Below are 16,249 nucleotides of genomic sequence, written 5' to 3' on the forward strand. Positions count from 1 at the left end.
CTACTGGGGGCTGTGCTGTATACTATTGGGGGCAGTGCTGTATACTACTGGGGTCTGTGCTGTATACTACTGGGGGCAGTGCTGTATACTACTGGGGGCAGTGCTGTATACTACTGGGGGCTGTGCTGTATACTACTGGGGACAGTGCTGTATACTACTGGGGGCAGTGCTGTATACTACTGGGGGCTGTGCTGTATACTACTGGGGGCTGTGCTGTATACTACTGGGGGCAGTGCTGTATACTACTGGGGTCTGTGCTGTAATGGTAATGTTGTTGTTGTATGCCTTATGTTTATGAGCGACAGTTTTCCTGCTATATACCTGCATGTCATAAGAATTTAAATTAAAAAAAAAAGGACCATGTTAAATTCAAATCTGTTTTTTTTCTAATTTTTACCGGGGTTTTGTATGCGTTGGAAAAGGGGTAGTCTTATATGGTGAATATATCTTAAACTCTATATTTTAAACAGGAAAGTAGGGGGGTCGTCTTATACACCAGGTCGTCTTATACGCCGGAATATACGGTAAATGCAGCCGGAAAATATGTATGAAAATTCACTGGTTGCAGCGAGTGCACAGGCCTGGGGACAGGAACGCCCCGCACTGGTCCACTCCCCACCCTCTAGTTTGCCGCAACCCCTTTCACGTGCTGGAAAGGGGAAAATAATTGCAAGTGCAAGAAATAAGCTAGCGCAGAAGTTCTGATAAATACCTCCCAAGAGTCTACCTTTCTGCCCGCGCTTATATCCATTATACAATCCCTTTGACCACCTTATGGAAACCATCTACAGGCGGTTACCTACTTAAGGACACCCAACTTACAGACTGCCCTAGTTAAAGACTGACCCCTCTGCCATCTGTAACCTCTGCTGAAGCTCTTTGAATGCTTTACTATAGTCCCAGGCAGGGCCGATTCTAGCATATTTGCTGCCTGAGGCGAATACAAAAATGCTGCCTCCCCCCCACCCCCCCGGTCCCTGTAAAGTAAATGCTGAAAACGTTACTAACAATTAACATCCCCACAGGCAGCTCCCTGACAATGTGTGGCTGACTACAGGTTCTGGGAGTCATTAGTGGCATCTAGTACCTTATAGATGACAATCTCTTCCATCAGGACGACTTTATTCCGGGCTCTCCAATCCATGAAGTATCACTGCTGAGTTCACGGCGCAGCATCTACACCCGGCGTCCCTAAAAATACCACAGTCACTTACAGTATAAAGTCTCCTGGATAACAACACTGTGCTCCTAAATAATATATACCCCTCACATTACCCCTCTGATTTTACATACAGTGCAACCCTGATCAATGTGAATATATAGCACCCCCTAATATACAGCCCCCCAGCTTAGTAATATACTGTACCCTAAATACAGCCCCCCAGCTTAGTAATATACTGTACCCCATATACAGCTCCCCAGCTTAGTAATATAATGTACCCCATATACAGCCCCCCAGCCTAGTAATATACTGTACCCCATATACAGCCCCCCAGCTTAGTAATATACTGTATCCCATATACATCCCCCCAGCTTAGTAATATACTGTATCCCATATACATCCCCCCAGCTTAGTAATATACTGTATCCCATATACATCCCCCCAGCTTAGTAATATACTGTACCCCATATACAGCCCCCCCAGCTTAGTAATATACTGTATCCCATATAAATCCCCCCAGCTTAGTAATATACTATATCCCATATACATCCCCCCAGCTTAGTAATATACTGTACCCCATATACAGCCCCCCAGCTTAGTAATATACTGTACCCCATATACAGCCCCCAGCTTAGTAATATACTGTATCCCATATACAGTCCCCCAGCTTAGTAATATACTGTATCCCATATACAGCTCCCCAGCTTAGTAATATACTGTATCCCATATACAGCCCACCAGCTTAGTAATATACTGTATCCCATATACAGCTCCCCAGCTTAGTAATATACTGTATCCCATATACAGCCCACCAGCTTAGTGGTATACTGTATCCCATATACAGTCCCCCAGCTTAGTAATATACTGTACCCCATATACATCCCCCCAGCTTAGTAATATACTGTATCCCATATACATCCCCCCAGCTTAGTAATATACTGTACCCCATATACAGCCCCCCAGCTTAGTAATATACTGTATCCCATATACATCCCCCAGCTTAGTAATATACTGTACCCCATATACAGCCCCCCCCAGCTTAGTAATATACTGTATCCCATATACAGTCCCCCAGCTTAGTAATATACTGTATCCCATATACAGCCCACCAGCTTAGTAATATACTGTATCCCATATACAGCCCCCCAGCTTAGTAATATACTGTATCCCATATACATCCCCCCAGCTTAGTAATATACTGTATCCCACATACAGCCCCCCAGCTTAGTAATATAATGTACGCCATATACAGCCCCCCAGCTTAGTAATATACTGTACCCCATATACAGCCCCCCAGCTTAGTAATATACTGTATCCCATATACAGCTCCCCAGCTTAGTAATATACTGTATCCCATATACAGCTCCCCAGCTTAGTAATATAATGTACCCCATATACAGCCCCCCAGCCTAGTAATATACTGTACCCTAAATACAGCCCCCCAGCTTAGTAATATACTGTACCCCATATACAGCTCCCCAGCTTAGTAATATAATGTACCCCATATACAGCCCCCCAGCCTAGTAATATACTGTACCCCATATACAGCCCCCCAGCTTAGTAATATACTGTATCCCATATACATCCCCCCAGCTTAGTAATATACTGTATCCCATATACATCCCCCCAGCTTAGTAATATACTGTATCCCATATACATCCCCCCAGCTTAGTAATATACTGTACCCCATATACAGCCCCCCCAGCTTAGTAATATACTGTATCCCATATAAATCCCCCCAGCTTAGTAATATACTATATCCCATATACATCCCCCCAGCTTAGTAATATACTGTACCCCATATACAGCCCCCCAGCTTAGTAATATACTGTACCCCATATACAGCCCCCCAGCTTAGTAATATACTGTATCCCATATACAGCTCCCCAGCTTAGTAATATACTGTATCCCATATACAGCCCACCAGCTTAGTAGTATACTGTATCCCATATACAGTCCCCCAGCTTAGTAATATACTGTACCCCATATACATCCCCCCAGCTTAGTAATATACTGTATCCCATATACATCCCCCCAGCTTAGTAATATACTGTACCCCATATACAGCCCCCCAGCTTAGTAATATACTGTATCCCATATACATCCCCCCAGCTTAGTAATATACTGTATCCCATATACATCCCCCAGCTTAGTAATATACTGTACCCCATATACAGCCCCCCCCAGCTTAGTAATATACTGTATCCCATATACAGTCCCCCAGCTTAGTAATATACTGTATCCCATATACAGCCCACCAGCTTAGTAATATACTGTATCCCATATACAGCCCCCCAGCTTAGTAATATACTGTATCCCATATACATCCCCCCAGCTTAGTAATATACTGTATCCCACATACAGCCCCCCAGCTTAGTAATATAATGTACGCCATATACAGCCCCCCAGCTTAGTAATATACTGTACCCCATATACAGCCCCCCAGCTTAGTAATATACTGTATCCCATATACAGCCCCCCCAGCTTAGTAGTATACTGTATCCCATATACAGTCCCCCAGCTTAGTAATATACTGTATCCCATATACAGCTCCCCAGCTTAGTAATATACTGTATCCCATATACAGCTCCCCAGCTTAGTAATATACTGTATCCCATATACAGCTCCCCAGCTTAGTAATATACTGTATCCCATATACCGCCCCCCAGCTTAGTAATATACTGTACCCCATATACAGCCTCCCAGCTTAGTAATATACTGTATCCCATATACACCTCCCCAGCTTAGTAATATACTGTACCCCATATACAGCCCCCCAGCTTAGTAATATACTGTATCCCACATACAGCCCCCCCCCAGCTTAGTAATATACTGTACCCCATATACAGCCCCCAGCTTAGTAATATACTGTATCCCATATACAGTCCCCCAGCTTAGTAATATACTGTATCCCATATACAGCCCCCCCAGCTTAGTAATATACTGTATCCCATATACAGCCCCCCCAGCTTAGTAATATACTGTATCCCATATACAGTCCCCCAGCTTAGTAATATACTGTACCCCATATACAGCCCCCCAGCTTAGTAATATACTGTATCCCATATACTGTCCCCCAGCTTAGTAATATACTGTATCCCATATACAGCCCCCCAGCTTAGGAATATACTGTATCCCATATACATCCCCCAGCTTGGTAATATACTGTACCCCATATACAGCCCCCCCCCAGCTTAGTAATATACTGTATCCCATATACAGTCCCCCAGCTTAGTAATATACTGTACCCCATATACATCCCCCAGCTTAGTAATATACTGTATCCCATATACATCCCCCAGCTTAGTAATATACTGTACCCCATATACAGCCCCCCCCCCAGCTTAGTAATATACTGTATCCCATATACAGTCCCCCAGCTTAGTAATATACTGTACCCCATATACATCCCCCAGCTTAGTAATATACTGTATCCCATATACAGCCCCCAGCTTAGTAATATACTGTATCCCATATACAGCTCCCCAGCTTAGTAATATACTGTACCCCATATACAGCCCCAGCTTAGTAATATACTGTATCCCATATACAGCCCCAGCTTAGTAATATACTGTATCCCATATACAGCCCCCTCCCAGCTTAGTAATATACTGTATCCCATATACATCCCCAGCTTAGTAATATACTGTATCCCATATACACCCCCCCAGCTTAGTAATATACTGTATCCCATATACAGCCCCCCCAGCCTAGTAATATACTGTACCCCATATACAGCCCCCCAGCTTAGTAATATACTGTACCCCATATACAGCCCCCCCAGCTTAGTAATATACTGTATCCCATATACAGCCTCCCAGCTTAGTAATATACTGTATCCCATATATAGCCCCCAGCCTAGTAATATACTGTACCCCATATACATCCCCCCAGCCTAGTAATATACTGTACCCCATATACAGCCCCCCAGCTTAGTAATATACTGTATCCCATATACAGCCTCCCAGCTTAGTAATATACTGTATCCCATATACAGCCCCCCCAGCTTAGTAATATACTGTATCCAGGGCCGGATTAAGGGTGGTGGGGGCCGCTGGGCGCAAAATCTGGTGGAGGCCCTCACTGAGTGCAGCGTGCATACACGTCCTCCTGCTCACTATCCACTATCCCCACAGTAACACAGCTACATACAGCCGCCTCGTCCCCAGTAACACAGCTACATACAGCCACCTCATCCCCAGTAACACAGCTACATACAGCCACCTCATCCCCAGTAACACAGCTACATACAGCCGCCTCACCCCAGTAACACAGCTACATACAGCCGCCTCGCCCCCAGTAACACAGCTACATACAGCCGCCTCGCCCCCAGTAACACAGCTACATACAGCCGCCTCATCCCCAGTAACACTGCTACATACAGCCGCCTTGCCCCCAGTAACACATCTCCATACAGCCGCCTCATCCCCAGTAACACAGCTACACACAGCCGCCTCACCCCCAGTAACACAGCTACATACAGCCGTCTCATCCCCAGTAACACAGCTACATACAGCCGCCTCACCCCCAGTAACACAGCTACATACAGCCGCCTCACCTCCAGTAACACAGCTACATACAGCCGCCTCATCCCCAGTAACACAACTACATACAGCCGCCTCAACCCCCAGTAACACAGCTACATACAGCCGCCTCACCCCCAGTAAAACAGCTACATACAGCCACCTCATCCCCAGTAACACCACTACATACAGCCGCCTCACCCCCAGTAACACAGCTACATACAGCCGCCTCGCTCCCAGTAACACAGCTACATACAGCCGCTTCATCCCCAGTAACACAGCTACATACAGCCGCCTAACCCCCAGTAACACAGCTACATACAGCCGTCTCATCCCCAGTAACACAGCTTCATACAGCCGCCTCACCCCCAGTAACACAGCTACATACAGCCGCCTCACCTCCAGTAACACAGCTACATACAGCCGCCTCATCCCCAGTAACACAACTACATACAGCCGCCTCACCTCCAGTAACACAGCTACATACAGCCGCCTCACCCCCAGTAACACAGCTACATACAGCCACCTCATCCCCAGTAACACCACTACATACAGCCGCCTCACCCCCAGTAACACAGCTACATACAGACGCCTCGCTCCCAGTAACACAGCTACATACAGCCGCTTCATCCCCAGTAACACAGCTACATACAGCCGCCTCGCTCCCAGTAACACTGCTACATACAGCCGCCTCGCTCCCAGTAACACAGCTACATACAGCCGCCTCGTCCCCAGTAACACAGCTACATACAGCCGCCTGGCCCCCAGTAACACAGCTACATACAGCCGCCTCATCCCCAGTAACACAGCTACATACAGCCGCCTCACCCCCAGTAACACAGCTACACACAGCCGCCTCACCCCCAGTAACACAGCTACATACAGCCACCTCACCCTCTGTAACACAGCTACATACAGCCACCTCACCTCCAGTAACACAGCTACACACAGCCGCCTCACCCTCTGTAACACAGCTACATACAGCCACCTCACCTCCAGTAACACAGCTACATACAGCCGCCTCATCCCCAGTAAAACAGCTACATACAGCCGCCTCACCCCAGTAACACAGCTACATACAGCCGCCTCACCCCCAGTAACACTACTACATACAGCCGCCTCACCCCCAGTAACACAGCTACATACAGCCGCCTCGCTCCCAGTAACACAGCTACATACAGCCGCCTCACCCTCTGTAACACAGCTACATACAGCCACCTCACCTCCAGTAACACAGCTACACACAGCCGCCTCACCCTCTGTAACACAGCTACATACAGCCACCTCACCTCCAGTAACACAGCTACATACAGCCGCCTCATCCCCAGTAAAACAGCTACATACAGCCGCCTCACCCCAGTAACACAGCTACATACAGCCGCCTCATCCCCAGTAACACCACTACATACAGCCGCCTCACCCCCAGTAACACAGCTACATACAGCCGCCTCGCTCCCAGTAACACAGCTACATACAGCTGCTTCATCCCCAGTAACACAGCTACATACAGCCGCCTCGCTCCCAGTAACACTGCTACATACAGCCGCCTCGCTCCCAGTAACACAGCTACATACAGCCGCCTCGTCCGCAGTAACACAGCTACATACAGCCGCCTGGCCCCCAGTAACTGAGCTACATACAGCTGCCTCGCCCCCAGTAACACAGCTACATACAGCCGCCTCATCCCCGGTAACACAGCTACATACAGCCGCCTCACCCCCCAGTAACACAGCTACATACAGCCGCCTCACCTCCAGTAACACAGCTACACACAGCCGCCTCACCCCCAGTAACACAGCTACATACAGCCACCTCAACCCCAGTAACACAGCTACATACAGCCACCTCACCCTCTGTAACACAGCTACATACAGCCACCTCACCTCCAGTAACACAGCTACACACAGCCGCCTCACCCTCTGTAACACAGCTACATACAGCCACCTCACCTCCAGTAACACAGCTACATACAGCCGCCTCATCCCCAGTAAAACAGCTACATACAGCCGCCTCACCCCCAGTAACACAGCTACATACAGCCGCCTCACCCCCAGTAACACAGCTACATACAGCCGCCTCATCCCCAGTAACACCACTACATACAGCCGCCTCACCCCCAGTAACACAGCTACATACAGCCGCCTCGCTCCCAGAAACACAGCTACATACAGTCGCTTCATCCCCAGTAACACAGCTACATACAGCCGCCTCGCTCCCAGTAACACTGCTACATACAGCCGCCTCGCTCCCAGTAACACAGCTACATACAGCCGCCTTGCCCCCAGTAACACAGCTACATACAGCCGCCTCATCCCCAGTAACACAGCTACATACAGCCGACTCACCCCCCAGTAACACAGCTACATACAGCCGCCTCACCTCCAGTAACACAGCTACACACAGCCGCCTCACCCCCCAGTAACACAGCTACATACAGCCACCTCACCTCCAGTAACACAGCTACACACAGCCGCCTCACCCCCAGTAACACAGCTACATACAGCCACCTCACCTCCAGTAACACAGCTACATACAGCCACCTCATCCCCAGTAAAACAGCTACATACAGGCGCCTCACCTCCAGTAACACAGCTACACACAGCCGCCTCACCCCCAGTAACACATCTATAGACAGCCGCCTCACCCCCAGTAACACATCGTTGTATATACCTTCACCCCTACCAGATATGCAGTCCCATTTAACATACACCTCAGCCCGTACCAGACATGCAGCCCGCAGTTTATACAATTACACACATTTATACACTGATATATTCACACCTTTAGATACACACATAAATTTTTACACTCATATGCTTGCACCCATATATATACAAGTATACACACACATTTATGTACCCATATACATTTATACACTAATACAGAGTATACACAAACACATACAGTATATATACATCACACATACGGCATACACACACACATATATATATATATACAGTATACACTGACCATATATACATATACATGCAGTATAAAAACACCATATACACACATGCTGCATATACATACAGCAAATACAGACACATTCAGTATATACAGCATTTTCACACACATATGGGAAATACACACACACACATTCAGTATACAGAACATATACATACATACCACACACACAGCATATAAACATACATCATATATACATATATATATGCATATATTTAAATGTGCACATATATTTGCTTATACAAATATATTCATGTATAAATACAGTATATTCATCTATACACAGTATATACACATATAGATAGTAGATGCATATATACACAATATATACACATATACACTATATATACACAGTAGAATCATATATACACAGTATATACATATATACACTTTATATACACAGTAGATGCATATATACACTTTATATACACAGTAGATGCATATATACACTTTATATACACAGTAGATGCATATATACACTTTATATACACAGTATATACATATATACACATATACACAGTATATACATATATACACAGATACACAGTATATACACATATACACAGTATATACACATGTACACAGTAGATGCATATATACACATGTACACAGTAGATGCATATATACACATATACACAGTATATACATATATACACAGATACACAGTATATACATATAAACACTTTAGATACACAGTAGATGCATATATACACATATACACAGTATATACATATATACACAGATACACAGTATATACAGGGCCGGATTAAGGGTGGTGGGGGCCCCTGGGCGCAAAATCTGGTGGAGGCCCTCACTGAGTGCAGCGTGCATACACGTCCTCCTGCTCACTATCCACTATCCCCACAGTAACACAGCTACATACAGCCGCCTCGTCCCCAGTAACACAGCTACATACAGCCGCCTCATCCCCAGTAACACAGCTACATACAGCCACCTCATCCCCAGTAACACAGCTACATACAGCCACTTCATCCCCAGTAACACAGCTACATACAGCCGCCTCACCCCAGTAACACAGCTACATACAGCCGCCTCGCCCCCAGTAACACAGCTACATACAGCCGCCTCGCCCCCAGTAACACAGCTACATACAGCCGCCTCATCCCCAGTAACACTGCTACATACAGCCGCCTCGCCCCCAGTAACACATCTCCATACAGCCGCCTCATCCCCAGTAACACAGCTACACACAGCCGCCTCACCCCCAGTAACACAGCTACATACAGCCGTCTCATCCCCAGTAACACAGCTACATACAGCCGCCTCACCCCCAGTAACATAGCTACATACAGCCGCCTCACCTCCAGTAACACAGCTACATACAGCCGCCTCATCCCCAGTAACACAACTACATACAGCCGCCTCAACCCCCAGTAACACAGCTACATACAGCCGCCTCACCCCCAGTAAAACAGCTACATACAGCCACCTCATCCCCAGTAACACCACTACATACAGCCGCCTCACCCCCAGTAACACAGCTACATACAGCCGCCTCGCTCCCAGTAACACAGCTACATACAGCCGCTTCATCCCCAGTAACACAGCTACATACAGCCGCCTCACCCCCAGTAACACAGCTACATACAGCCGTCTCATCCCCAGTAACACAGCTACATACAGCCGCCTCACCCCCAGTAACACAGCTACATACAGCCGCCTCACCTCCAGTAACACAGCTACATACAGCCGCCTCATCCCCAGTAACACAACTACATACAGACGCCTCACCCCCCAGTAACACAGCTACATACAGCCGCCTCACCCCCAGTAACACAGCTACATACAGCCACCTCATCCCCAGTAACACCACTACATACAGCCGCCTCACCCCCAGTAACACAGCTACATACAGACGCCTCGCTCCCAGTAACACAGCTACATACAGCCGCTTCATCCCCAGTAACACAGCTACATACAGCCGCCTCGCTCCCAGTAACACTGCTACATACAGCCGCCTCGCTTCCAGTAACACAGCTACATACAGCCGCCTCGTCCCCAGTAACACAGCTACATACAGCCGCCTGGCCCCCAGTAACACAGCTACATACAGCCGCCTCGCCCCCAGTAACACAGCTACATACAGCCGCCTCATCCCCAGTAACACAGCTACATACAGCCGCCTCACCCCCCAGTAACACAGCTACATACAGCCGCCTCACCTCCAGTAACACAGCTACACACAGCCGCCTCACCCCCAGTAACACAGCTACATACAGCCACCTCACCCTCTGTAACACAGCTACATACAACCACCTCACCTCCAGTAACACAGCTACACACAGCCGCCTCACCCTCTGTAACACAGCTACATACAGCCACCTCACCTCCAGTAACACAGCTACATACAGCCGCCTCATCCCCAGTAAAACAGCTACATACAGCCGCCTCACCCCAGTAACACAGCTACATACAGCCGCCTCACCCCCAGTAACACAGCTACATACAGCCGCCTCATCCCCAGTAACACCACTACATACAGCCGCCTCATCCCCAGTAACACAGCTACATACAGCCGCCTCGCTCCCAGTAACACAGCTACATACAGCCGCTTCATCCCCAGTAACACAGCTACATACAGCCGCCTCGCTCCCAGTAACACTGCTACATACAGCCGACTCGCTCCCAGTAACACAGCTACATACAGCCGCCTCGTCCGCAGTAACACAGCTACATACAGTCGCCTGGCCCCCAGTAACTGAGCTACATACAGCCGCCTCGCCCCCAGTAACACAGCTACATACAGCCGCCTCATCCCCAGTAACACAGCTACATACATCCGCCTCAACCCCCAGTAACACAGCTACATACAGCCGCCTCACCTCCAGTAACACAGCTACACACAGCCGCCTCACCCCCAGTAACACAGCTACATACAGCCACCTCACCCCCAGTAACACAGCTACATACAGCCACCTCACCCTCTGTAACACAGCTACATACAGCCACCTCACCTCCAGTAACACAGCTACACACAGCCGCCTCACCCTCTGTAACACAGCTACATACAGCCACCTCACCTCCAGTAACACAGCTACATACAGCCGCCTCATCCCCAGTAAAACAGCTACATACAGCCGCCTCACCCCCAGTAACACAGCTACATACAGCCGCCTCACCCCCAGTAACACAGCTACATACAGCCGCCTCATCCTCAGTAACACCACTACATACAGCCGCCTCACCCCCAGTAACACAGCTACATACAGCCGCCTCGCTCCCAGAAACACAGCTACATACAGTCGCTTCATCCCCAGTAACACAGCTACATACAGCCGCCTCGCTCCCAGTAACACTGCTACATACAGCCGCCTCGCTCCCAGTAACACAGCTACATACAGCCGCCTTGCCCCCAGTAACACAGCTACATACAGCCGCCTCATCCCCAGTAACACAGCTACATACAGCCGACTCACCCCCCAGTAACACAGCTACATACAGCCGCCTCACCTCCAGTAACACAGCTACACACAGCCGCCTCACCCCCCAGTAACACAGCTACATACAGCCACCTCACCTCCAGTAACACAGCTACACACAGCCGCCTCACCCCCCAGTAACACAGCTACATACAGCCACCTCACCTCCAGTAACACAGCTACACACAGCCGCCTCACCCCCAGTAACACAGCTACATACAGCCACCTCACCTCCAGTAACACAGCTACATACAGCCACCTCATCCCCAGTAAAACAGCTACATACAGGCGCCTCACCTCCAGTAACACAGCTACACACAGCCGCCTCACCCCCAGTAACACATCTATAGACAGCCGCCTCACCCCCAGTAACACATCGTTGTATCTACCTTCACCCCTACCAGATATGCAGTCCCATTTAACATACACCTCAGCCCGTACCAGACATGCAGCCCGCAGTTTATACAATTACACACATTTATACACTGATATATTCACACCTTTAGATACACACATAAATTTTTACACTCATATGCTTGCACCCATATATATACAAGTATACACACACATTTATGTACCCATATACATTTATACACTAATACAGAGTATACACAAACACATACAGTATATATACATCACACATACGGCATACACACACACATATATATATATATATATACAGTATACACTGACCATATATACATATACATGCAGTATAAAAACACCATATACACACATGCTGCATATACATACAGCAAATACAGACACATTCAGTATATACAGCATTTTCACACACATATGGGAAATACACACACACACATTCAGTATACAGAACATATACATACATACCACACACACAGCATATAAACATACATCATATATACATATATATATGCATATATTTAAATGTGCACATATATTTGCTTATACAAATATATTCATGTATAAATACAGTATATTCATCTATACACAGTATATACACATATAGATAGTAGATGCATATATACACAATATATACACATATACACTATATATACACAGTAGAATCATATATACACAGTATATACATATATACACTTTATATACACAGTAGATGCATATATACACTTTATATACACAGTAGATGCATATATACACTTTATATACACAGTAGATGCATATATACACTTTATATACACAGTATATACATATATACACAGTATATACATATATACACATATACACAGTATATACATATATACACAGATACACAGTATATACACATATACACAGTATATACACATGTACACAGTAGATGCATATATACACATGTACACAGTAGATGCATATATACACATATACACAGTATATACATATATACACAGATACACAGTATATACATATAAACACTTTAGATACACAGTATATACATATAAACACTTTAGATACACAGTAGATGCATATATACACATATACACAGTATATACATATATACACAGATACACAGTATATACATCATATATACACACAGATAAATAAATATGTAATGTATACTTTCCCTTTTAGTGTGTTCGGCTGTCCCATCAGGAGGGTGTTCGGGCGGGGGGATGAGGACGGCTGCTTGTTCCAGCTGTCATCGGGGCCTTGCGGAGGATGACTGCTTGTTCGGGGGGGGAAGGGGGGGGATTGGGGGGCGCGGTGAGCGGAGGACGGCTGAATGTTCCCGGGGGGGGCACGGTGACCGGAGGACGGCTGTATGTTCCGGCGGGGGGGGTTCGCGGGGAGCGGAGGACGGCAGAATGTTCCGGGGGGGAGGGGGGGCGATAAGCGGAGGACGACTGAATGTTCCGGCGGGGAGGGGGGGGTGTTCCGGGGAGCGGAGGACAGCTGAATGTTCCGGCGGGGGGGGGGGTTTGGGCCGGGGAGCGGAGGACAGCTGAATGTTCCGGCGGGGGGAGGGGGGGGGGTGGAGTGCGTTGGACGGCTGAATGTTCCGACGCGGGGGGGGGGGTGCGCGCGGGGAGCGGAGGACGGCTGAATGTTCCGGCGGGGGTGGGGGGCGCGGTGGACTGGATGACGGCTGAATGTTCCAGCGGGGGGGGGGGGGGGGAGCGGTGGACGGCTGAATGTTCAGGCGGGGAGGAGTGGGAGATGCAGAATATGACTGATTGTTCGGGCAGGAGGGGGGTGGCGGCGGGGGGATGCAGGGTAAGGCTGCGGGATGGGCGGGCAGGGGGCAGATGGCTCGGCCATGGAGCTGAAGGGCAGGGAGGCGGTAACTTGTGCCGGGGGGCGGACAGGTGGGCGGGCAAGACATGCAAGGGGATATCCGTGGAGGTGGTGACGTGTGCCGAGGCCAGACGATTAAGGGGGGCGGCGGCTGAGGGGACCGGGGGACGCGATCTGGTGGGGGCCCCCTGGGGGGCAAAATGGTGGGGGCCCCGGGGCTCGAGCCCCGGGAGCCCCGCCTATAATCCGGCCCTGAGTATATACATCATATATACACACAGATAAATAAATATGTAATGTATACTTTCCCTTTTAGTGTGTTCGGCTGTCCCATCAGGAGGGTGTTCGGGCGGGGGGATGAGGACGGCTGCTTGTTCCAGCTGTCATCGGGGGCCTTGCGGAGGATGACTGCTTGTTCGGGGGGGGGGGATTGGGGGGCGCGGTGAGCGGAGGACGGCTGAATGTTCCCGGGGGGGGCACGGTGACCGGAGGACGGCTGTATGTTCCGGCGGGGGGGGGTTCGCGGGGAGCGGAGGACGGCAGAATGTTCCGGGGGGGAGGGGGGGCGATAAGCGGAGGACGACTGAATGTTCCGGCGGGGAGGGGGGGGGGTGTTCCGGGGAGCGGAGGACAGCTGAATGTTCCGGCGGGGGGGGTTTGGGCCGGGGAGCGGAGGACAGCTGAATGTTCCGGCGGGGGGAGGGGGGGGGGGGTGGAGTGCGTTGGACGGCTGAATGTTCCGGCGCGGGGGGGGTGTGCGCGCGGGGAGCGGAGGACGGCTGAATGTTCCGGCGGGGGTGGGGGGCGCGGTGGACTGGATGACGGCTGAATGTTCCGGCGGGGGGGGGGAGCGGTGGACTGCTGAATGTTCAGGCGGGGAGGAGTGGGAGATGCAGAGGATGACTGATTGTTTGGGCAGGAGGGGGGCGGCGGCGGGGGGATGCAGGGTAAGGCTGCGGGATGGGCGGGCAGGGGGCAGATGGCTCGGCCATGGAGCTGAAGGGCAGGGAGGCGGTAACTTGTGCCGGGGGGCGGACAGGTGGGCGGGCAAGACATGCAAGGGGATATCCGTGGAGGTGGTGACGTGTGCCGAGGCCAGACGATTAAGGGGGGCGGCGGCTGAGGGGACCGGGGGATGCGATCTGGTGGGGGCCCCCTGGGGGGCAAAATGGTGGGGGCCCCGGGGCTCGAGCCCCGGGAGCCCCGCCTATAATCCGGCCCTGACTGTATCCCATATACAGCCCTCCCAGCTTAGTAATATACTGTATCCCATATACAGCCCAGCAGCTTAGTAATATACTGTATCCCATATACAGCCTCCCAGCTTAGTAATATACTGTACCCCATATACAGCCCCCCAGCTTAGTAATATACTGTATCCCATATACAGCCTCATAGCTTAGTAATATACTGTACCCCATATACAGCCCCCAGCTTAGTAATATACTGTATCCCATATACATCCCCCCAGCTTAGTAATATACTGTATCCCATACACAGCCTCCAGCTTAGTAATATACTGTATCCCATATACAGCCCCCCAGCTTAGTAATATACTGTATCCCATATACAGCCCCCCCAGCTTAGTATTATACTGTATCCCATATACAGCCCCCCCAGCCTAGTAATATACTGTACCCCATATACAGCCTCCCAGCTTAGTAATATACTGTACCCCATATACAGCCCCCCAGCTTAGTAAAATACTGTACCCCATATACAGCCCCCCAGCTTAGTAATATACTGTACCCCATATACAGCCCACCAGCTTAGTAATATACTGTACCCCATATACAGCCCCCCAGCTTAATAATATACTGTACCCCATATACAGCCCCAGCTTAGTAATATACTGTATCCCATATACAGCCCTCCCTTCTTAGTAATATACTGTACCCCATATACAGCCCCCCAGCTTAGTAATATACTGTATCCCATATACAGCCCCCCAG

General features: G+C 49.1%; 1 protein-coding gene and 1 long non-coding RNA gene across 3 annotated transcripts in view; one reads left to right on the forward strand and one right to left on the reverse strand.

The window, feature by feature from the left end:
- The window catches only part of RPS4X (ribosomal protein S4 X-linked), a 501,937-nt gene that overhangs the window by 225,618 nt on the left and 260,070 nt on the right, over positions 1-16,249 (forward strand). The gene's annotated exons all lie outside the window — the stretch shown is intronic.
- The window catches only part of LOC140077173 (uncharacterized), a 90,493-nt gene that overhangs the window by 72,490 nt on the left and 1,754 nt on the right, over positions 1-16,249 (reverse strand). Inside the window, exon 2 of the long non-coding RNA XR_011849722.1 lies at positions 1,088-1,191. This is a non-coding gene — a long non-coding RNA (uncharacterized lncRNA). The remainder of the gene's footprint in view (positions 1-1,087; positions 1,192-16,249) is intronic.

This window comes from Engystomops pustulosus, chromosome 9 (genome assembly GCF_040894005.1).
Source record: "Engystomops pustulosus chromosome 9, aEngPut4.maternal, whole genome shotgun sequence".
In the NCBI taxonomy this organism is placed as follows: Eukaryota; Metazoa; Chordata; class Amphibia; order Anura; family Leptodactylidae; genus Engystomops; species Engystomops pustulosus.